The 24,255-nt window shown below is 42.2% G+C and overlaps 1 protein-coding gene across 9 annotated transcripts in view; it reads right to left on the reverse strand.

The window, feature by feature from the left end:
- pknox2 (pbx/knotted 1 homeobox 2) overlaps positions 1-24,255 on the reverse strand; it is a 522,498-nt gene that overhangs the window by 342,611 nt on the left and 155,632 nt on the right. For 6 of the 9 annotated variants that reach the window (XM_072238384.1, XM_072238383.1, XM_072238374.1 and 3 more), the window contains exon 3: positions 15,113-15,202. The exons of 2 other annotated variants lie outside the window; for them this stretch is intronic. The gene's annotated coding sequence lies outside the window, so the exon portion shown is untranslated. Of the gene's footprint in view, positions 1-8,854; positions 8,963-15,112; positions 15,203-24,255 lie in introns of those variants that run through there. One more of the 9 variants, XM_072238380.1, reaches the window with a different exon arrangement.

Raw genomic sequence — 24,255 nt, forward strand, 5'->3', positions numbered from 1 at the left:
AGAGAAGTACAGAAAGTTGATTTACTCAATCAGGAAATGATAATACGGGAGAGCTTGTCAAGAAATATCAGATATATATTCCTCAAATCTTCCTGATTGAATTTTCACAAGTTCTAAATAAATGTAGCAGTATCATTTTAAATATCAAAATGAGAAAGAGTGGTAATATGTAATGCATTTCCTTAATACTTTATTGCAACAATAAACTATTCCTCTTAAACTGGACATTTTGAGATTAAAAATATCTGTAACATAGTCACATTGGTATGCAAATCAGTGAAATACTGAAAAGCAAGTGGAAAAATGACATGGAAAACAAAAGAAACTGTTTGCTGCAGAATGCATTGAAATACACTTACATCAAGGACTTGGATTTTTCCTTTTAATTAAAGACTGCTCAGACATCCAAGGAGAAGGGGTGTATTTTTTTCAACAATAAAAGCATATTGGCAATGAACTTCAATCAAGCAAAATTTGCATTTTCTTTAATTTTGTTTTAAAGCTATTACATGCCATTCTAAATATGTTTACCAAAATCTGACCAGTCTGATGTGTCTTTGGGGCATGTCGGTCCATGGTGTTATGGTGGAGAAAATTGCTGGAAGATATGAAGTATGAGTAGAAATGAAGCTCAAAACACAAGGTGCTGCAATTCCACAACAGGAAAGGAAAAAAATTCAATGAATTAGCTGTAAAGTATGAAACAGTCTGCAATTATCATCTTTACCCATTTAATTTAGTATCACTGCACAGAAAATGGAAGTTGAATAAGTTTTAAATAACTGAGTTAGTACTAAACACTAATATAAAAAAAGTAAACAGTTCCCAGCTGAACAATACTGACAAAACTGTTGGTAGCCTGGTTAAAACGCCTCTCCCTATCATGATATTTGGAGCTAAGGGAATTCAACACTACCCTGATATTTGACAGTAGACAAGTAAAAGGAAAAATCTTCTCAACTGTTTCGTCAGGATTAAAATGATTTGCTTCCAGTCCAGTTCCAGGGTGGCTGAAATGTCCTTTGTGAGATCTACAGTCTTTGTCACAAGTAGGGCATAGTGCTAATGGAGTGAATGGAGGGGTTTGACCTGAGAGAGGCCAACGACATGGGCCTGGCTATTCACTGCCTGCAAATAGGCTCCGCATGCTCTCTACCTGTCTAAACGTTCCTTCGCCATCCTGAATGGCCACAGTCCACGACTCCCCACAAACTAACAGGAATGTTACTCTTTTTCCAAGAAGGACTTTTAAAGTCACTGAAGCATGTATTCTGTCCTCCTAGAAATCTCTTCCTACGGAAAGACTTAGAGTATGATGCCACTTTGGAAGTGTGGCATCAGACATACAGTTAATGTGGTAAAGACAGCAAAATAGGTTGACAGAATCAAGATTTTGGAAGTTTGCTTGAGAAAGCGCAATGACAGAGGCTCAACAATCCTGCCAATCCCTTTGGTGGATTTTGGGAGGTAACTTCATGCTTTTAGGCAACTTGAGGCAGGTAGTTCTTATACAGAGAAGCAAGGACTGGTAGACCGTGAGCTTAGAGCCAGGACTGGGTCTTGATCTTTGAATATGCTTTTCATCAGTTCATCAAATACTGTGCAAAGGTGAATATTATCATTATAGTGTTACCTTCGCTGAGAGTGGATCCAGAAGTATGCTCAAAGTGATCAGAGTCTACAAAGTACGTGTGATGGAAGAAGAATGGTTTAAGGCCCAAGCATTCATATACTTCAGTGTTAAAGTCAGTGACGACAGCAGTCTCCATGTGTATATGCATGCAAAGTGCTTTGTTGGAAAGAGTACTCCGAAGATCTCCTCAATTGAGACACTAGCTTTGACATGTGTTCCTCACACCATCCCAGTACAATCCTGGGACTCCTCTAGGAATAACAAGGAACTGAAAAGGCCACCCAATCGTTGATAAGCATCTAATACAAGTCAAAGAAGCACTTCCAGGCAAATTCACTACCTTTGCTCCCTTGACCAGAAAGATAAGAGTGAACAAGGAAACTTCAAAGACGACACGATTGTGACCAAGTTCAAGAATGCAAACATTCAATTGCAGTTCAGAGTAATGGAAAGGAACGGAACATCTCCATGGATAATCAATAACAGCAATGATGTAAAGGCTACTGGGAGATAGATTAAGACACATCAAACAGGCTGCACAGAAGATATTTTGTTTATTCTTCATGTGATGCAGCCAGCAGAGGTTTCTTAATTGAGAGTGGTTCAGCACCTGAACAAGTCCACCAGTACCCTGCTGAATGGTGTCCAACAGAGCGTGATTCATTCTAGGACGCCTGGTCCTCCAGTCAAACTGTACATGGGTAAAGACACAACTGCTCAGACATGAGCTACTGTGCAAGGATGCCCTCTCTGCTGCTGTGCAGTGCTTCATTGGAAACCTGCTCTGACTCTTTGCCTTCTTCTGACATTCTCACAGCAATGGACCACAGCTCGGAGTGCAGAGGCTGCCTGACATTGTGCAGGGCAAAATGACTGATACGACTGCTGAGTGCAAAGAAGGGTGAGAGACTGCAGGATTCGAGCGGTCAGAAGGCACATGGAATAATCACCGGAGGTCAGCAGCCTTGGTCCATGCACACCACCAAACCTACATCTCAGCACTCAGTGGCTACAACACTGCAAACAGTGGACTTACTGGTAGCTTCTCTACACCAACCCTTGGGTTAGCACCAGATTCCCAGCACAGGTGTGCACAGCAATGGAGAGGTAGGGATTCATGTCAGGCTGGCAGCAGAGTACCACTTTCAGTTACACATCTCTGGGATGAGCACCGAAACCATTACCACAGACCCATTTGACACCTAACCCCACTGGGGTCAAGCACATATACCCCCAGTAGGATGACCAGGATATGTTCAACGTGTCATCTCCATCCAGAGCCAAGACCACTTCAGTCTCATCTTCTTGTATACATAACTTGATGAATATTAGGAAAATGACATGGTCCTACAATTAAGACCATAAGACACAGGAGCAGAATTAGACCAATCAGCCTGTTGAGTCTTCTCTGCTATTCCATCATGGTTGATTTATTATCCCTCTCAACCCCATTCTCCTGCATTCGCCCCATAACCGTTAATGTCCTTACTAACCAAGAAATGATCAAACTCGGCTTTAAATATACCCAAATCACTTGGCCTCCACAGTCAACCGTGGCAATGAATTCCACAGATCCACCACCTTCTTGCTAAAGAAGTTCATCCTCGCCTCTGTTCTAAAGGGATGTCCTTCTATTCTGAGGCTGTGCTCTCTGGTCCTAGACTCTCACACTATTGGAAAAATCTGCTGCACGTCCATTCTATCTAGGGCTTTCAATATTCAGTAGGTTTCAATGAGATCCCCCCTCCCCCCCCCAAATTCTTCTGAACTCCAGCGACTACAGGCCCAGAGCCATCAAACGCTCCTCAGACATAAACCCTTTCATTCCTGGGATTCCCATGAATCTCCTCTGGACAGGCACCAACAGGCATTCTGGACTCGGTTAATCAGTATTACACACCACTACTTGAAGCAAGTTTGATAAGGAATTAGTCTGTTGCCAGTCCATTCAACTGAAGAATAATCTTACTGAAAAGTACTTTGATGCAAGTTGTTGGAAATTATTCAATGGGAAACAAAGCCAAATGTGAGAAAACAAGGTTTAATCACCAGAGACTAGAAAATGAAAATATGAAATTCTATAGGGCATATAGTTTTTTTTTAAATAACTGGGATTCAAAATGCACACAGAGTCTGGCTTTTCGCTCCCATTCTACTCTCACAGTGGGAGAGAAATGCACAATTAGTGTTAGAGGCAGCCAAAAAAGGGGCTCACTATAAAAGAATAAACATGAAACTGCCAGTGAACGGCCTTGAGTGATCATCTCTGACACGTCAATGGGTCAAAATCATCCGACCAGATCTTGGGAAGCCTAAGCCACAATTACTTCAGCACATCTATGCAGCATGATTCAAGTAATTAAGACACTACTTCCATCATCAATTAGAGTAAAAGTGTTCAACCTGAGTTATAGAGAAAGGTAAGGCAGGCACGGATTTTATTCCTTGGAATGCAGGAGATTGAGTGGTGACTTATAGAGGTGTATAATGACGGCCAGAGACAGGGTGAACACACAATCTCTTTCCCAGGGAAGGGGAACAAAAAACTGAAGGACATAGGATTTATTTATTTAGCGGTATGGCACATAAACGGCCCTTCTAGCCCAACGAGCCACACCACCAAGCAACCCACCTGTTTAACCCCAAGATGATAGATTTAAAGTGACCCGAGAGGCACACACCATGGGTGATGCATATATGGAATAAGCTGCCAGAGGAAATGGTTGAGGAATGTACAATATTAATATTTAAAACGCATTTAGATAAGTACCAGGATAGGAACAGTTAGGATAGATGTGGGCCAAACATAGGCAAATGAATAGTAGGCATGGACAAGTTGAGCAGAAGAGCTTGCTTCTATGTAGTGTTACTCTATGGCTCAATAACATTCTGACCATTTTACAATAAATGAAAATCTACAGCCTATGCCTAAAGTTGGATTATTTCCCAAGCGAACATACAAAAATCAATCATTTCTCTTTGTTCATTCATCGCCTCCTTGCAGGATGACCTTTGGTGCCTTGGCTCGTGGCTCATGGGCATGCAAGCAGGAGACTACTCAACCAAATAAAGCACAGCAGTCACACCGAATCCCATCCTCACCCAAAATGCACGTATTTTTGAGGTGACAAATATTCTCCGTTCCAGCTCATTAAAAGTATCGGTTAACTGAGACCAACAAGACGTCCAATCTAGAATGTTTCTGGAATGGCTCAGTTCCACATAATATATATTTAAAGATCAGGAGAGTTACCCATGGAATCTAATGAACTTTTCCAGGTTGACATGCATCTTAGTGTATGTCAAAAAAGCAGATATCCAGCAACTTGGTGAGAATCTTAGTGTATGTGGGTTATTCAGCATTATGAAGGCCAACTACCCAAGAAACTACATCACAAGGGGTCTGTAAATTAATTTACTAAGAACAGAGACATTTCAGCATCCATTAAAAGGAATATTGTGAAGAATCCCTCAACCCTTTATACACTATTCCCCAATGAAATGCCCCAGGTCCAAAGCCCAGAAAGCCAGAAGTCAATAAGGCCAGCTGAAGAACAAGAAGCCTTCAGGAGGAGGTGTTGACAAATTTGACACAAAGGTCTTAAATTCAGAACCTCAATTTCTGTCCCGGAGATCTCAGATATGCTTTAATTGTGGCCATTTCAGGAAAAGTGACAAATCTGGTTGTGGCAACTACAGAGGAGCTTTGTGTTGTTTTCCACAGGAACCATTATCTCAAGGGAACTTCTCAATCACCTCCCCTGAGGGCTGAAAGGCTGCATCTTGAATTGTGGTGTAGATTCTATCCATCAAGCAGCACAACGGCATGATCTTCACCTTACAACTCGAGCAATAAACATCTACATTGCCTTTTTTGACCCCAGAAAAAAAAGCCCTTGACTTTATCAATCCAGAACTTTTCAAATTTGACTACCCACAGTGATTTGCCTCCACCTTGCTTTTGTTTCATGATGATTTGCAAGCTGAGATCATCTCTTTCCGCAATCAAGGGATTGAAAATTACTTGTTTTCACTTCAGTTTGGTGGATTCTGAGGTGGTAAATGAGGCCAACATGGGAAATGCAAACTATTCTGCAGTTATGACAGGCCGTGGCGGGCAAGAGGATAATTTTGTGAGGTGGTGCATTCCTTCAGACACTTACACAAATCTTCTATGTGCTAGTAATGCACAGCTTTCAGATTCTCAATACCACCCTGAATGCTCCTTCATAGTCACAGCATTCCTGGGCCAGAAGTTCTCAAGAGCCACTTCAGGAGAGAGTTGAGTACATTATTGAATCTTTATCCTGATCTCAACCAGTAAGCTCACAACAGACTGAAGCCCAACATAGATGCATCAAACAAGGCTGCATGATCCCACCAACACTTTTCTTGAACTTTCTCACTACAATGCCTCATCTCTAGTAAGCTTCCCACTGCAGTAGTGATGATCTGCAGCACATATGGGAAAATATTCAACCCACGGCAACTCCATTTCAAAACTAAACTTATCCCCTCCAATGTCAGTTATTGAGCTGAAGAACTCTGATAACATTTGCAAAATGTTATCTGAAGGGTCTTGTTGACTATACTCTTTTCCAGAGATGCTGCCTGGCCTGCTGAGTTCCTCCAGCATTTTGTGTGTGTTGCTAACATTTGCAAATGCACATTTGGAAGTCGAGCTGACGGTAGAGTACTGGTTAGCACAACGCTTTATGGTACCAGCGACCTGGGTTCAATTCCTGCTGCTGTCTATAAGGAGTTTGTATGTTCTCCCTGTGACCGCGTAGATTTCTTCCACGTGCTCCGGTTTCCTCTCACGGTACAAGGATGTACCGGTTGGTAGGTTAACTGGTCATTGTAAATTGTCCTGCTTGGCTAGGGTTAAGTTGGGTGTTGCTCGGTAATGTGGCTGAAAGGGCTGGAAGGGCCTACTCCACACAGTATCTCAATAAAATAAATTAATTATTTGAGAGAACGAGTGTTTGTCACTTAATATTTGCAAAAACAAAGATCCTCTACTAACCTAACATCACTGAACAACTGCCTCCACCCATCCACAGAAAGATACTGTGAAATATTTCTCAGAGGCCACCTCTCAGTTAAGATGAACATCCATAATGAAATTTACCTTCAATGTCTAAAGTAAATTTAATATCAAAGTTCATATATGTGACATACACTACTACATTGAGATTTATTTTCTTTACAGGAAAATAAAGAAATACCTATAATAGAATTTATGAAACAATATTCATAAACAAAGACTGGCAAACAACCAATATGCAACATCAAATTAATTAATTAATTAATAACACTGAGTACACGAGTTGTAGAGTCCTTGAAAGTGAGTCCATAGGTTGTGGGATCAGTTCAGAGTTGTGCTGAGTCGGTTCAGCAGCCTGATGGTTGAAGGGTAGTAACTGCTCCTGAACCTGGCAATGTGGGACCTAATGCTCCTGTACCAATGGTAGTAGTGAGAAAGGAGCGTGCCTGGACGCTGGGGACCCTTGACGATGGATGCTGTTTTGTTGTGGCAGTGCTCCGTGCAAATATGCTCAATGGTGGGGAGGTTCTTGCCCCGATGGACTGGGCTGTATCCACCACTTTCAATAGACCTTTTCTTTCCATTCCTGGGCATTGGTGTTTCCATACCAAGCCGGGAGACAACCAGTTAGAATATTCTCCACTGTGCATTTATAGAAGTTTATCAAAGTTTTTGGCGACATGCTGAATCTGTGCAAGCTTCTAAGAAAGCAGAGGCGCTGCCGTGCCTTCTTTGTGATGGCACTTACATGCTGGTCCCAGGACAGACATTCTGATATGATAACACCAAGGAATTTACTGGACTGGCTCATGGACCTCGGGTTTCTTTGTCCTTTGTCCTGTAGTCGATAATCAGCTCTTTGGTTTTGCTGATGCTGAGTGAGAGGTTGCATCAGAAAAGCCATTGTCTGATGAAAAAAACACCAAGGTCGCAAATGCTGCACAAGGTTCAAGGTCTACAGGCAGCAGTATTCTCATCCCTTCAGAGACACAAGCTACCTACAGCAGGCACCTCAAAGTACAGTGATTCCAACTGTGCTACCTCCTGCAAAATCCACCAGATTCTCACGGAATAAGCAAACCAACAGCAGTAACTTCCCCTGGGCCAACAATGAGGTTCTAATTTGATGTCCTAATTACACTCAGTCAGTGCCATTGGGGATGACATGATGCTTACATGCATGACACAAGTCCCAAAGCAGATTTGATTCTGAGCTCCACTACGTTGAGAGGTTACCAAGCAGAAAGGGGAGAAGAGTCAAGGATTCTGATAAGGCATACAGCATGTGCAAGAGTTTAACATCTCCACCCACTTTTGGGAATCCTGACCAATGACTGCTCAAAGCGGAGGAGCAACATTTGGGATTTCATTGAGAACTTTAAATCTAAACATACAAAGCACACATAAGCCCAGTGCAGGTGCTGAAGCAAGCCAGTCCTGACAAGCTTTTTCTATGGCAAGGTCTGTGGGTGCCACTCATTAGTCAAGATTCATTTATTATTAAAGAATGTGTAAATTATACAACCTTGAGATTTGCTTGCTCACAGGCAACCACAAAGCAAGAAACTCAAAAGAACCCAATTTAAAGAAAAAAATACAAATAAGAAAAAAAGACCACCACTCGATGTGCAAGAGAAAGAAAAAATAAATAAAAAACATGCAGAGAATTGAAGTGAACGACAACAGCATTCAACAAGCTCAGAACCCACAGGAGTACAAGTTGTCCTCTGCCCTCAGGGGACTGATGTTAACATTATTAACTGTTCATCAGCATGGCAATGATACAACCTGATAACTAAAGATAAGGACTTCAATTCACACAGTACAATTCCTGACCTTAGAACATCCCAATGTATGTCACAACTAATTAAGTATCTTTAGGGTAATCATTGTAACATTGAAATGCTAGAAAGCAGAATTCATTCAAAGCTCAAAGAGTGTCTACAATGCATTGTGTCACTTCTAGCTACTTAGAAGAATATATGGTGTTAAATTCATAGCCAGAGCACAGAAATGGGCTCTTCAGCCCACCAAGCCTGTCCCAAACATCGAGCACCCATTTATGTTAATCCTACAATTCCTTTATTCCCATCAACTCTCCCCCAACCCCAGGTTCTACCATTCACCTTCACACTAGGGGCAATTTACAGTGGCCACTTTACCTATGAACTCACCTCTCTTGTGCCAGCAACATTAATGCCTGCAGGATTTGCATTCCCAATGTCAAGCCTCCATCTCCATTCCAAACGAGGATGGTGATTCTTCCTCCCACTAGTATGCCACACTCTGAAGCAGGTCTAGACTCATGTATAAAGATGAGGCAATTGGACGAAATACTGGAGATCTGCTAACTCCCTTAATGCTGCATTCCATTAGGGCTGCCAATACGACGGGGCGGGGGGGGGGGAGGGAATGAGTATACGTGAGGAGGGACAGGCCAAATCTCACAGCAATAGCAAGCTTTTACGAGGGCTGCTTAATTGAGTAAAAATATCACAAGGCGTTTTACAGAAGCATTATCAGACAAAAGTTGATACCGAGCCAAAGAAAGGTAAAAAAACTAAAATAACTTGGAAAGGAGGGAAGTCTAAGTGAGAGGAGAGAGGCTCTACACTTAAGGATGCAATTCCAGGGCCAATCAATCAATTCTAGAAAATCGGTCACAGTCTGTACATAATTTTCTTTCAAAATTCACAATGCTGAAAGCTGCATCAGTTTTCATTTACAGCAGGGTAAAGTAAATTCAAGTGTGACCAGTTTACTATAAGCCCAACTAGAACAGGCATCTCAAATGCCAAACCATCAAACCATGTACGGCTCCCATAAAGCAACTGATACCCTGGGACACACTGAATAACTCACTGTCTGCTGCATTACACAATTCTATTCTCATGTTGGCCTCCTCCTTCTTTTCATAGCATTGGTTATACTTAATGTACGGGGTCTTTCTTTTTTGTTAAATTTAAAATGGCTTCTTTGTTATGTTACACTGGGGAATGCTGAGAAAGTCTCTAACTAGACAGTTGCTTGGGTTATTAGAGACAGCAGGGTGCTATTAACCAATGGGTGGTCATGTATCGTTTTGTTTTCGGATGATAATACTGTATCATATGACTGTGGACTGGGGTTTTTGACGGGGAGTCGGGGGAGAGACGGGGAGGACGGTGGACGGGGTTTTGGCGGGGAGTCGGAGGAGAGACGGAGAGGACGGTGGACGGCAGAAATGCTCTGGTCGATCACTCCGGGTGGTCCCGAGCCGTGAGTCGACAGGATTCAGGTGGTCGTCCGGATTCGATTGAGCTCCAACGGTTGCGCGCGAAGAACTTGGACTTTGATAAGTGTTGGCGCCTTTTTTTTTTCCATTACTTCCCTTTCTGTATCGAATTTATATTAATGTCATAGAATTAGTAATATCTATAAAGTGTACTTGTTAAAATTTACTGGGTGTGCTGGCTGATGATTGATGTTTGTGATTGATTCGGGCGGTAACCGACCCTATGGGGAGCGTTGAGGCGGGTGCTGGGTGGGATTTCCCCTAGACATATACGAGCCAATGTAACTGAACGTTACATTAACAATTTTGACAAGCAATAACCCAGCAAATGCTGTGGGACAGTATTTTAACAATCTCAATACTACATCAAAGATTCAAAAAGATTCCAAGAACATTTATTATCAAAGAATGTATAAATTACACAACCTTGAGATTTGTTTGCTCACAAAGCAAGAAACGCAAAAGAACCCAATTAAAGAAAAAAATTCAAGACCAACATTTGATGCGCAAGAGAAAGGGGAAAAAAAATACAAGTCATGCAAACAACCGTAGCGAACAACAGCATTCTGAACCAAAAATGAGTCCTCGGATCCAAACCTTGGAGCAGCTCAGTGTAGGCCCAAAGCCTGGCTTATCAGTTCATCATATTAGCAGGCATGGAGCACAACAGCCAAGGGCGGTCTTCATAGCCTTAGCGCCATGGAGAGAGAGGAGTGACCATCATGGAAAATGAGCAATGAAATAAAACAAAATAAAGTGCTAGAACCACACAGTGATGCATGTGAAAAGAGAATTTAAAACTGAGATTGTGTTTTAACTAAAGGTTTGAGACATGAAACATCAGCTGCCTCACTTTCCACAAATGCTGCCTTATCTGCTGAGTGTTTCCAGCATTTTCTGCTACAGTGAGGGTTCTTCTCTTCTGGCTCTCATTTAGATTTTTTTTTAAAAAGGACTCCAGGAGCAACTTTTTCCACACAGAGGGTGATGGATACATGGAACAAGCTGCCAGAGGAAGTTGCAGAGGTGAGGTACAATTCTAATGTTTAAACGTCAGGTACGTGGATATGGGCCAAATGCAGGTAAATGGGACTGGCTCGGATAGACATCTTGGTCAGCACAGATGAATTAGACTAAAGAGCCTATATGATTCCTTCACTAGCGTGGGTAAGACAGATCAAATGCTCTCTATTTATATCTATTTATAGATTTCCATGACTCAATGTAAAAGTAGCATTCAACTTTAACTCTTATTTTACACTATGGAAAGGAAATAATCGTGCCAGAAGACTTGTTGTTGTGGCTGTGATTCTGATGTGGAACATTCACTAGCACTCCCTTCCTTATCCTAACAGACCCCCACACTCCTCAGGGTTTACAGTAGTTGTAGGAAAAACTGAACATGCAGATCACAGAATATTCTAGAATTAGACCCAGAATGGGGATATGAAGGGGTAGTTATAAATGGCCATCATTTGGAAGGTTAGATCTTGCCTTTTATTTTACTTTGTTTCCCTCTGGGCAGCTCAGGGGTGGGGCAGCTAGTACAGCCGCTGCCTCATGGCATCAGGGACCCGGGGTGGGGTTGGGGGTTGGTCAATCTTAGCCTCAGATGCCGTCCATGTGGAGTTTGCATGTTCTCCCTGTGACCATGTGGGATTACTCTGGGGAATGTTCCCGTTTCCTCCCATGTGCCTTAGGCAAGTGCATTGGGATGTTAATTGGCAATGCAAAACTACCCAACATAGTATTGCCCCAGTGTGTGTAGATGAATGGTACAATCAGAGGAGTTGATGAGAAGTTTGAAAAGTGATTGGTACAGGATAAGTGTAAATGAGTGGTTAACATTTGACACAGACTCAGTGGGCTGAATTTGTCTATGAGTCTCTAGGATACATTGGTCATGGAGCCAATTTGTTCAATAGAATTGGATAGCTGGAGCAGGAATTAGAAGTGAGAAAGAAGGGGCTCATTGTTCAAATGGCTCACTCAATGTCACCTACCATAAGCAAACAATCATCAGGCATTGAGAGAAACTTTCCTTTTACTAGTCCAGACAGACAGAGGAATGCCCATCACTGTGTCACAACCATCTCAGGTGAAACCAGTAAACAACAATACCAGTGGTTGAACCTTGTCCAATGTTGCTCTGTACGAGCCAGTACAACACCAAGTCGGAATGTGAACTTGCGTCCTGGGGCATCAGAGATGGGACTTCAAGTTCACTTTATTGCTAATCAACCGTAACCATTTATACAGCCAAACGAAACAACGTTCTTCCAGACTCAGGTGCACAACACAGTACATATAACACACACCCATAACTCAAAGTAATATTACCACAAATAAATTAACAAATAATAGGGTGCATACATGATCTAAGCTAAAAAGCAAACAGTATAACGCTACTGGTGCTTCATACGTGATGAGACTCTGGTGGTGGCAGGGAGTTCAGTCGTCTTATGGCCTGGAGGAAGAAGCTGTTTCCCATTCTAACTGTTCTTGTCCGAATGCTACGGTACCTCCTGCCTGATGCTAGAGGGGTTCAAAGAGATTGTTGGACAGATGGGAGGGATCATTGACAATACTTAGGGCCCTACACATGCAACGCTCCTGATACACATCTCCAACAGATGGAAGCTAGACCCTGATGGACCTCTCAGCAGTCCTTGCAACCTTTTGTCGGGACTTGCAGTCAGATGCCTTGAAATATATTCTTTATTGAGATGTAGTGTGGAATAGGCCCTTCGAGCCGCACCGCCCTGCAACCCTTGATTTAACCCTGGCATAATCACAGGACAATTTACAATGACCAATTAACCTACTAACTGGTACATCTTTGGACTTTTGGAGGAACCTGGAGTTCCTGGAGAAAACCCAAGCATTCCATGGGGAGAATGTAAAGACTCCTTACCAATGACGTCGGAATTGAACTCCGAGATCCGACGCTCCGAGCTGTAATAGTATTGTGCTACCAGGGCGCCCATAAGTTTCTTCAGTAAGAAAGTTTAACACAAGTCCATTCTAACAGAAAGTTACTGCCAAGTTTATGTTAGAACACACCAGGGAGGGGTTGGGGGAGCAGGCCTCACGACTGAAGGTTTCAGAGGCACAACAAAGAAAGGTTGTTCGTACAACCAGTCTGTGACAAAGCCCAACAGCTCAAAGTTCAAATGTGCAAATGCACACATAGGAATTGATCTCTGTCAAAATGGAAAACTTATGGAAATCTACCTAAAGTTACAGAATTCATTTTGGTTTGAAAGAAAGCGCAACGTGATGGGTCTGCTTGATCATAATTAAAACATTTCTTATGCAAGTATCAAATTACGTGAAAGGCTATATCAGCCATGCAGATAATACACAGCCAAATGCAAAAGATATCACACTGCACATGTTCGTAAGCTGACACAAGATCAAAACTCTTCCAAAATGCAGGACTTAAACCTCTCCTGAGTATCTGAAGCCTCCGTTGTTCACGGTTGACTACGGATGTTGTGTCCTAGCTGTCGAGATACGCAAGCCAGAGCAGTACAACATGGAGAGCAAGCTGTTGCCCACGTAGCAAGCTCCTCCTCTCCACTCATCTGATGAACCCAAAAGAATGGCAGAGACTGATACAGTTTGGTACCAGCAGCATTGTAGGAGTTGCCAGTCAGCATTGAACTCAACGTCGGACTGTCTTAGGGACACCAGCTCTGGACTTTTCCCCTCGAGGTTTACTCCTGAAGCCTTCCTCATGAGTGAGTACAGCCGCAAGGCAGCAGTTTGAGATCAGGGTTTTCCTTCTCCTCGATGAGCTGCCAACCATGACTGACGAGCCCCATCTGCCCAAAGCATCTGGCTTTAAGGTGCCAGTAACCAGCCTTTGCCCCTTCTCCAGTCAGCAGAAACGGTTCCGCCAGACTTGGTATCTAAGCCAAGACTTAAACACACCCCATAAATCACCCCAAATATATACTATTCCACAGCCTAATACACATTCTAGCACAACATAATAACCAAATCTCACATAAATGCACCCACAGACAAATGATATCCAATACATACACAACATGAACACCTCATACATGAACGTACAGAAACCAAAACACAAGTGTTGAAATGTAAACCATCTTTTACCTGTATACATTCAAACAACATATAAACCCACCACATACAAAGTCACTCACTAAAACTGTATAAACGGCATACAACAAGAAACACACCAGGGCTATGAGAAGAGAGAAAAGGGAACTGGCGCCATAAACTGGCCTCTGTTTCAGTATCCGGTTCGTTGCTTTTCTGTGAATCCTCATCACCACACATCGTAAAGCAAACGTTTTGGGCCAGCTGTACCCCAGGATATTGTTATTTTCCTAAATGAGCTAAAGCCCTCTGCTGTAGCACAATGCTTCAAAGTCTCAAAAAGCCTACAAATCCAGTCAAATTATAGTGGGGATCCCCAGGAGACCCCACTCAAATATCAAGGCAATGAGTCATATTAAATCAATGTCCCCGGGCCTCCCATAGTCATAAGAGTTTGAAATCTCTTAACCGTAAACTCTCAGGAGTCCTAGCAACACTTCAGGAGCCAACACCATGAACAGATGTTTCTGAAGACACTGCCTAGAAATCTGTAATCAGACAGTCAATCTTTTGAAAGCATCCGGTTCTTCCCAACAAAAAGCTAACAGCCACACATCAGTGTTTCATTCTGCCCGAATCTGTAGGTTCCATTCTGCAGAGGTATCAGACCTCAGCTGGAGAGATGGCTATAAAGATGCCCTGATGCCCCAAGCTGAAAGGTGGAAATCAGGAGCCATTTTGCTACAGGTCACCGTGCATTAGTGCAAGCCTGCAGAAGCAAGATGAACACGGCTTCAGTTCTGATGCCACCAGGAATGGAATGATTAAATAAATAAATCCATACTTAACAGTAGCTGGTAGTTAGACTGCAGACATGCCTTCAAGACCGTTCATATCCAAAGAGATTTTGATGTGCTTGTGCAGAGTATATAAGCATATATAACAATCATTTAGGAAGGTAAATGGTACACTGGTATTTATGATAACAGTATTGGAAGCCATGTCTTACTGAGATCATATAGGGCTCTGGTGAAAGCCCGTTTACAACATTCTCTGTCATTGAGATCACCATAACTAAAGAAAAACATACTTGCATGGAATCAGTGTAGAATCAGGTTGATTCCTGGAATGAAGGAGCTCTCTGTAATCGGAGATTAAATGTGTCCTTTGCTAAATGGATCTTTAAAAAAAATGAGAGATGATCTTATTAAATGTATATCACTCAGTATGTTTGATATAATAGATGCTGAGAGATAGGTTCTTTTAGCTGTGAAGAATCTACAACTAGGAGACAATCTCAAGAGCTGGCCACTTAGAAGTGAGATGACAAGAAATTACTTTGCAAAAAATACTATTTACCTCATGGGGGGTTGCTCAGTTGTCAAGTCTATTTAAAGCTAAGAGTGACAGTTATTTGTATAATGAATGAGCTAGGGGATAAGGATTGAATAGGTAAATATACTCAGCATAGGATCAACTTTCATTTATTGAATGGCAAAGCTGGCATGAAGGATTAGATGGGATGGTCTTACTTTACATTGGTTAAAGCTAAGATTATGGCACAGACAGTTCTCAGTTGTACCTTGGAGCTTCTTTTCAGGGAAACAATTTGACCCTTTTTAGGTGAACATGATTTGTCCTTTACTGTCTAAAGTTACACAACACGAACAATTGCTAGGGAGAAGTATCAGTACCTTTGAGACAGCACATGAGCAACATTTTCAGGAATGTAATGGAGGCAAGTCATTCAAAAGTGACCAAAACAAAAAAAGAATATTATCAGAAACATCTTGGTTAAAACTTCTCCACTGGGACGCCATAGTAGCACAGCAATTAGCACGATGGTATTACAGCGCGGGGCATCAGAGTGCAGAGTTCATTTACAGCGTCCTCTGTAAACAGGTTTGTACATTCCTTCCCATGAGCACATGGGCTTCCTCCAGATGCTCTGGTTTCCTCCCATATTCCCAAAGTTGTATCAGTTAGTCAGTTAATTGGTCATTGTAAATTGTCCTGTGATTAGGTTAGGGTTAAATAGGTGGGTTGCTGGGCAGCATGGCTCAAAGGGCAGAAAGGGCCTGTTCTGCACTGCATCTCTAAATAAAATAAAATAAATTAACACATAATCTAGCTTAATCTTTTAATACTATACAAAGAAAATGCCACATTGCTGGACATATGCCATATCTTAAATGAGAGGTTAAACTAAAGTCACATTGGTCCATTCAAACAAATATAACAGGCCCCATGACACCATTATAAGAGGAGCAGCTATTGAAAATCACAAGTACAGTCCCCGTATTTTTAGGCAGCAGCTGTTTTTACTGAGTCCACTAAATCCCATTTACACCTCAACCAGACCAATCTTATTTTTGCTTCTCCTGTTACCTTGCACAATTATTCCTTTCAACATGCAACCTCACAGCCTTCACCAAGTTTTCTTTTCTCATGTTCACAGACTTTGTAATTGCTTAAAAACCGTTACTTACCCATTGATTTTTCCTGTTTTAGTGAAAGGCATTTGACCTGAAATATTAACCTTTTGTCTTCTCCCCAACTTTAAAGAATTTGTACTCAGTGGGTTCTTGATATCTAACCAAATCTGCAACAGAGTCTCTCTCTCTCTGGCTATCCATCCCATAGGATGATGATGGTTCCTTTCAGTCAGTTAGTGGGGTTGACCCCACTCCTCAGAAAGGAACAGCGTGTGCGTGAATGGATTTTAGGTGAGTAGGGGGTTGCACAGGTCCAGACCCACCCTCTCGACATCCCCTCCCAGATCCAGAGGCATGGTGGGGTCCAAGACGGCTGGGGGAAGTTCTGTTGCAGTGAATGGTAGCTTCGATGCAAGGGATGCCCTTTCCGCGCTTCACGGCACATGTTTGCTAGATGGCCGTTGACCCTACGAGAGGGTTCATCCGCCCTTTGACAGGTCTTGTTTTTCGTCCTGCAGGGTGTCTAGCCACCCTCGTCACCAGGCAAGCCTGGTGGGGGAGCCAGTTTAGTCGCCGACCACCCGACCATGCGACAGGTAGTACTGGGTTACATGGTACCAGTAGCACTCAGACGAGTGACCTGACCTGAGATGAGTGACCAACAGAATACACAGAATGTGTATAGTTCCTTCATGGGACCTTTACACATGGCCTCTGAAACTGTCGATGAACAGTGAGCTAGACACAATACTTAAATGGCGAAAACCTTCAGTATTTTGCAACCACTATTATGAATGCCACAATAACCTGAGTATTTACTGCATTTTTTTTTGTTTTTATAGTCAGAACACTGAAGATTTTGGATATCAGAGTTATTGTGTGATTTTGTTAGGTCAAATTTGTTGTCACGCCCTATTGTGATGAAATGAAATGCTTTGAGAGGTTACTCATGGCTACAATCAACTCCTGCCTAAGCAAGGAACTGGAAGTACTGCAATTTGCCAATCACCACAAAAAGCCTACAGTGGATGTAAACTCACTGGCTCTCCATTTGATCTTCTATCACCTGGACAATAGCAATACCTATGTTTATTGACTACAGCTCAGCATTCAGCATAATCATCCCATCATTTCTAATCAACGAACTCCAAACCCTGGGCCTCTGTACCTCCATCTGCAAATGGATCCTTTACTTCCTCACTGGGAGACCAGTCTGTGCAGATCAAGTATACCATCTCCTCCTCACTGACAGTCAACACTGACATACCTAAGGATGTGTGTTTAGCCCACTGTTCTACTCTCTCCACACCGACAATTGTGTGGCTAGGCACAGCTCAAATGCCATTTATAAATTTGCCAATGACACAACTATCATTGGCAGAACTTCGAGTGGTGACGAGGAGCCATGCAGGAGCAAGATAGATCAGCTGGTTAAAGTGGTGTCATAGAAACAAGCTTGTACTCAATGGCAATAAGACCAAGGAATCAATCGTAGACTTCAGGAAGGGGAAGTCGATGGAACACACACCAGTCCTCATCAAGGGATCAGCAGTGGAAGGAGTGAGCAGTTTCAAGTTCCTGATGTCAACATCTCTGTAGATCTATCTTGGTCCCAACATATTGATGCAACTACAAAGAAGGCACGACAGTGGCTATACTTCATTAGGAGTCTGAGGAGAATTAGTATGTCACCAAAGACACTTACAAGTTTCTACAAATGTGCTGGTTGCATCACTGTCTGGTATGGAGAGGCCACTGCACAGGATTGGAAAAAACTGCAGAAAGTTGTAAACTCAGCCAACTCCATGTTGGGCACTATCCTCCCCAGCACTGAGGACATTTTCAAAAGGTGATGCCTCAAAAACACAACATTCATTATTAAAGACTCCCATCACCCAGGACATGCCCTCTTCTCATTGCTACCATCAGGGAAGAGGTACAGGAGCTTGAAGGCACACACCAACATTCCAGGAACAGATTCTTCCTCTCCGTAATCAGATTTCTGAATGGACAATGAACCAATGAACGCTACCTCACTATTTTCCCCTCTTTTTTTGCATGATTTATTTAATTTAATTTTTTTTTATGTAGACTTCTTATTGTAATTTATATTTTTATTATTATGTATTGCATTGTACTGCTGCTGGAAAACAACAAATTTCATGATATATGCCAGAGATCTTAAACTTGATTTTGATTCCTCAGTTATGGTTGTTGCACATTAAAAGCAAGTTGTTAGCAGTGAATAGTTTGGGGGCACAAGATGTTCATTTTCACCTGTCTTTCCCTAGGGAAGTACTGTGCCAAAGGTTCAGACAATGAGCAGCAATAGAACACAGGATCACAGGGTATGTAGGTCACAGTCTCCTGAAAATGAATGGTGGTTTCAAAACCAAAAGTTCAGCTAAACATCACATTCTTCCTGTTACACTCACTCACACTGTCAATGATGGTCTTGCATTTTAAAAAATTCACTTGTCTTTTCCTTTTTCAACTGTTAATTGGTTTATTGTGAACTTCGTGCTTGGCTTAGATTTCCATTATCAATTCACTGTTTTTGTTAAACCTCTCTCGAATGAAACTTTCACTGGACTGCCCTCAGACAATCAGTGCACAGTCTTTCTGATAATCAGTAATGCAGCAGAGACGAATGGTATATCCAAGCCCACCAAAAATTCTGTAAAATGAGCACCATCAACATCCAGTACACACACAGCTCATGAGCAAAACACATCCAATCATGTTTGAAGAAATCGGAATTCAACTGGAAAGACATAACTGTAGAAAAGAGAGTGTAGACTGATTAGCTTTTTCTGCAATGCAAGCATGTGTGTTTTTACCATTCTGATAATGCTATTGTACAAACGTCATTCACATCAGTCCATATATCTCAGGAAACAAATTCAAGCCAAATGTGTAAAGAGGGTTGCAGCAATTCCAAGATGGTCGTGGATATTTGGAGCCAAGTCAACCTTCTGTTGAAAAGTAAGATAAACATTCTTAGGGCAGTGCTGATTACACCTAGCAGATTAATTGTAGCTGGATATTAGGATTCCTCCCTCTTTGCTCCAGATGTCCATGCCAAAAACTACTCCAATAAATGGGACATCTCCACCTGGACAAACATTAGGAGACTTACTGGGGCTTTGGCTTAATAACTGTGCAGCTTTAGCTGTTTAAGATCTGACAATACCCACATGCACATTTATAAAGATCCTTAAACCATAGGTCTGCCAAGAATGCCTCTAGGTACACATTTGTCAACAGACTGACTCAGAGATACAATGTATGCTGGTGGTTTTTCATAAATATTAAACCTCAAACTGACAAAAAAAATTGTCCCAAAGGCATTGAGCTAAATTTGGGTTAACATTGCATTTGTAAGTCTGGAAGTTGCTTTGGCTAATACTCACTACAATGCAGCTCTCCACGAAACCTTCAAATGGCCATCCCATCATCTACATGTGAATTACAGAAGTGAGATTACAAAATTACAAAGAGATTACAAAATGAGAGGAACCAAATAGTTGACTTCTGCGTTATATCCTTCCATGGGGTAACATCTCATCATATCCACTGGCACTTACACTACGTATACATAAATATTACATTTCTCTATTGCATTCCTCTTGTCTTGTCATGTCTTTGCTTTCCATAACCCATGAAGTCTCTAATGTTAACAACTTTTGAATAAATCAATCATTTAATTCAGCTCTACGACCTCTTAATATCCGGTTAAGATAGCACCACCAAATGCATGCAACAGTTCATGAGTAGTTAAAAAGTTGAGAAATCTGACTAAAAACATCACTAAAAGCACATTTCTGAGGTAAATTGTGTTAAATTATTGCTGCAAACAGTGAGGGGGCGAGCGATGGTGAAGCTTATTCGGGGGGGGGGGGGGGGGGTGAGCCGAGATGCTGTGTTGCAGAATCAATACAGATGGACTGAGCCATTCAGAGAGGAGAAGTTGGGGCCGTGGCAGAGGAGTTCCGATACCCGTACAATTGCCTTGGGTGCGAGGTTGAATCGCTCTGGGCTCCGAGCTTGAGAGCGGCTTCAGACTGGGCGGTGAAATCTGGGCCTGAAGTGAGTCGCTGGGCAGCGTGGTCTAGGTCTCAAGCCCTTCGCCATAGCCGGGTCCTAGTGAGAGGTACGATATGATGTTTAGACAATCTATACGCAGCTCAGATAAGAGGTGAGAGCTGATTTCACTCGCTCTCCATGATGTTCACTCCTCTCTCCAGGGTGCCGGAGCATTTTGCTGTTCCATTGTTTGGTCAGTGTAAACACTGGCCCAGATAGACTGAAAACACAGGGCATCAGAATCCAAGGTGAGAGCCAACTTCGCTGACTCTCTACAATAGTCACTCCTCTCTCCATGGCGCTGAGGCTATGAAGACTGCCACAGCTGCCATGCTCTGTGCCTGCTAATGTGATGAACTGATAAGTGAGGCTTTCGGCCTACTCTGGATTGCTCTGGGGTTCGGAGCTGAAGTCTCAGTTTGGTTTGGTTGTTGTTGGCTTCAATTGTTTGCATGATTTGTGTTTTATTTTCCCTTTCTCTTGTGCATTGGGTGTTTGTCTGTTATCTTTTTTCTTTAATTGGGTTCTTTTGAGTTTCTTGCTTTGTGGCTACCAGTAAGCCATCAAATCTTAAGGTTGTATAATTTATACATTCTTTGATAATATATGTACTTTGACCCTGAAACTGCTCGAAACAACTTGCTTCCAACTACCCATTCACTTAACCCTCTTCACTATTCTTAAATCATCCCTTTCAAGTCTTCAAGTCCTTTCATTCTTTCTTTGCATTCCGCATTCCTGTGTTGGTGTTTTAGTCTCTGTTTCAGTTTGCACTGCATGCTCCTTGTGCCTATCTTCATGTACAAGATGCTCCATTGTTGATTTTCTTACAACTTCTGGAGAGCACTAGGTTCCAAGGCTCATTAGGCTAGACCATCCCAACAGGGTGTGCACCCATCCCCAAGGGCTTGGTGACATGGGGAGTGAAACATTGAGGAGCCTTCCATAATATTTGGAAATTCACCAAAGATGTACCAAAGAATAAATATGAGTTGCTGGGCTGTGAGCAATCTTCCGGGATCCCAAACACATCTCCATGTAATGCCCTGAGGTGTCATCAAGCATTGATGTACTACACATATACAAGTTGGACCCTCACTCAGAAAAGGAAGGCAAGGAAGTTCTGGGCTAGACATACAGTCCAGATTCTACTAACCAATAGTAGTTTCTCACAACTCAACCTCTCACTCCTCCACTTTCTACACCCTACAGCATAAATCACACAGTATAGTCCAACCTAAGTGCACTAAAAGACCCACAAGACTGCATTTTGAATTAAGATAAATAGCACATGCAAATACATGGGAACAATAACACACCCAGGTTTCCATTACATCTCCAGCAGACAAGGGTGCACATTTAAGTTTCAGGGATTTGAACACATAATGCAGGCAGGAGCACAGGAGGTGTATCCATTTGGGTTACCCAGAAAGTTAGCAGTAGCAAAACATAGTATTCGCAATGGCGATAGGATTGACTTCAACGGCACAAAACTACTGGCTTTTGGGAACACCTGGTAAAGGAACCATTGAAATAAAACTAGAGGAAAAGAATTTTAACAAAGATGAAGGTCTCGCTCTAAGTAAGAACTGGAATTTGACTGTAAACAAGGTAGTAGAGCAGAAACCTGATTGGTTAGTCCTCATCCAATCAGGAGGGTCGGCTGCTGTGGCTATAAATGCCACTGGACTAGACATGCCCAGGCATCATCCCTGATGAGGGTGGCAGAGTTTGTCATTGAAACGTCAGTTATAATCGATACCTGTACCCAGCTGGAAGATATTAATGCTGGACTGGTAGGCTATCTTTCAGATAAGCTAAACTCTGATGCTTGTAATAGTGCAAGCCATTTTGACTCATCCTACCATAGACATTCCCTTGGTTCTAAATACCCCTCCCCCATTTTCTTTCCCACTGTAATCTAACTTGCATCTTTCTCTTTTCCTGCTTTGCCAAAGGATTGCAAACCTAAAGCATTGATGTATCTCTTTTCATAAAGGCTATCCGACCTGCTGTGTATTTTCAGCATTTTCTGTTTTATTTATGATTTTCAGCATCTGCAGTTGTTTTGATTATCCTTTGAAGCTGTTTTCAGTGAATTATTTCTCCCTGGTGTCCAGGCTAAAACATACTCTTCAGCCCATGACACTGAATGAAGGTATCTTGTCATTATTACATTGCTGTTTCTGAGAGCTTTCCGTGCACCATACTCGTTTCAGCATTTCCCACGATACCACAGAACGTACACTTCAAGTCTGTAACACTTTGGAGCTTTAGGATACTTTGTCATTTGTTAAGCACAATATATGACCAACTAAACTATAGGAAGGATATCAGTAAGATTGAAAGCGTGTAGAGAAGATTTACTAGGATGTTGCCGGGTCTTCAGGAGTTGACTTACAGGGAAAGATTGAACAGGTTAGGACTTTATTCCTTGGAGCATAGAAGAATGAGGGGAGATTTGATAGAGGTTTACAAAATTATGAGGGGTATAGACAGAGTAAATGCGAGTAGGCTCTTTCCACTTAGATTAGGAGAGATAAATACAAGAGGACATGGCTTTAGGGTGAAAGGGGTAAGGTTTAGGGGGAACATTTGGGGGAACTTCTTCACCCAGAGAGTGGTGGGAGTGTGGAACGAGCTGCCATCTGATGTGGTAAATGTGGGCTCACTCTTAAGTTTTAAGAATAAATTGGATAGATACATGGATGGGAGAGGTCTGGAGGGTTATGGACTGGGAGCAGGTCAATGGAACTAGCAGAATGAAGTTTTGGCACAGACTAGAAGGGCCGAATGGCCTGTTTCTGTGTTGTAGTGTTCTATGGTTCTATTTCCTTTCTACAGGCAATCACCACCTCAGTTAGCAACAAATGCCAACTTGGTGCATTGGAATAAAAACAACCAATGTAACAATTACAGCAAAAAACGTTAGAGCATGGGAAACAGGCAAAAATCCGTGGCAATAGCATTTGATAACAGTAATACATCAAATTAGCAGTACACATTCAGCAGCACTATGCCTGTTTGCCCTGTTCCAGCGGGACACTTGGGACCTGTGGCCTACATGGCTTAAAAGTGGCACAAACACCGCTGACAGGGCATTTCCCTGGAGCCACTCCCAAAACTGAAGGTTAATCGGGAAAATACTGTAAAGATTGAAAAAACAAAAGATCACAGACACAGTAAAAATCATGATTATTTTCTTGTTAAGACCTTTTCACTTAATAGTCTTTGCAGGGGCTATTTTACTGAGCAGGTATGCTGAAAATGGGAGATCATGTGAAGCTGCCTCCAGGAAAGCACCTAACCAGGGCTGACAACTCTAAATGTCAGCAGTGCCTGAAAATTTACCTACTCTATAAGAATATACAAGCTCTGGAATTGCACCTAATCTGCCAACCAACCAGAACCTTAAAACATTGCCATTTCATTTCTATTTCTTCTTTATTAATGCTCCTTGACACCTACCTCTTGACCCAGTTTTAGATTAAATGCCAGAATCTGTGGCTTTGCATCAAACAGAACATAGAATACAGCACAGGAGCAGGCCCCTTCAGCCCACGATGCTGTGTCACACTAATTAAGATAATGACACCTAATCCTTTCTGCCTGCACACGGTCTATGTCACTCCACTCTCAGCATACTCATGTACCCATCCGAAAGTCTATTAAATGCTGCCGTCGTAGCTGTCTCCACTACCACCCCAGGCTG

Source organism: Mobula birostris, chromosome 20, assembly GCF_030028105.1.
Source record: "Mobula birostris isolate sMobBir1 chromosome 20, sMobBir1.hap1, whole genome shotgun sequence".
NCBI classification, from domain to species: domain Eukaryota; kingdom Metazoa; phylum Chordata; class Chondrichthyes; order Myliobatiformes; family Myliobatidae; genus Mobula; species Mobula birostris.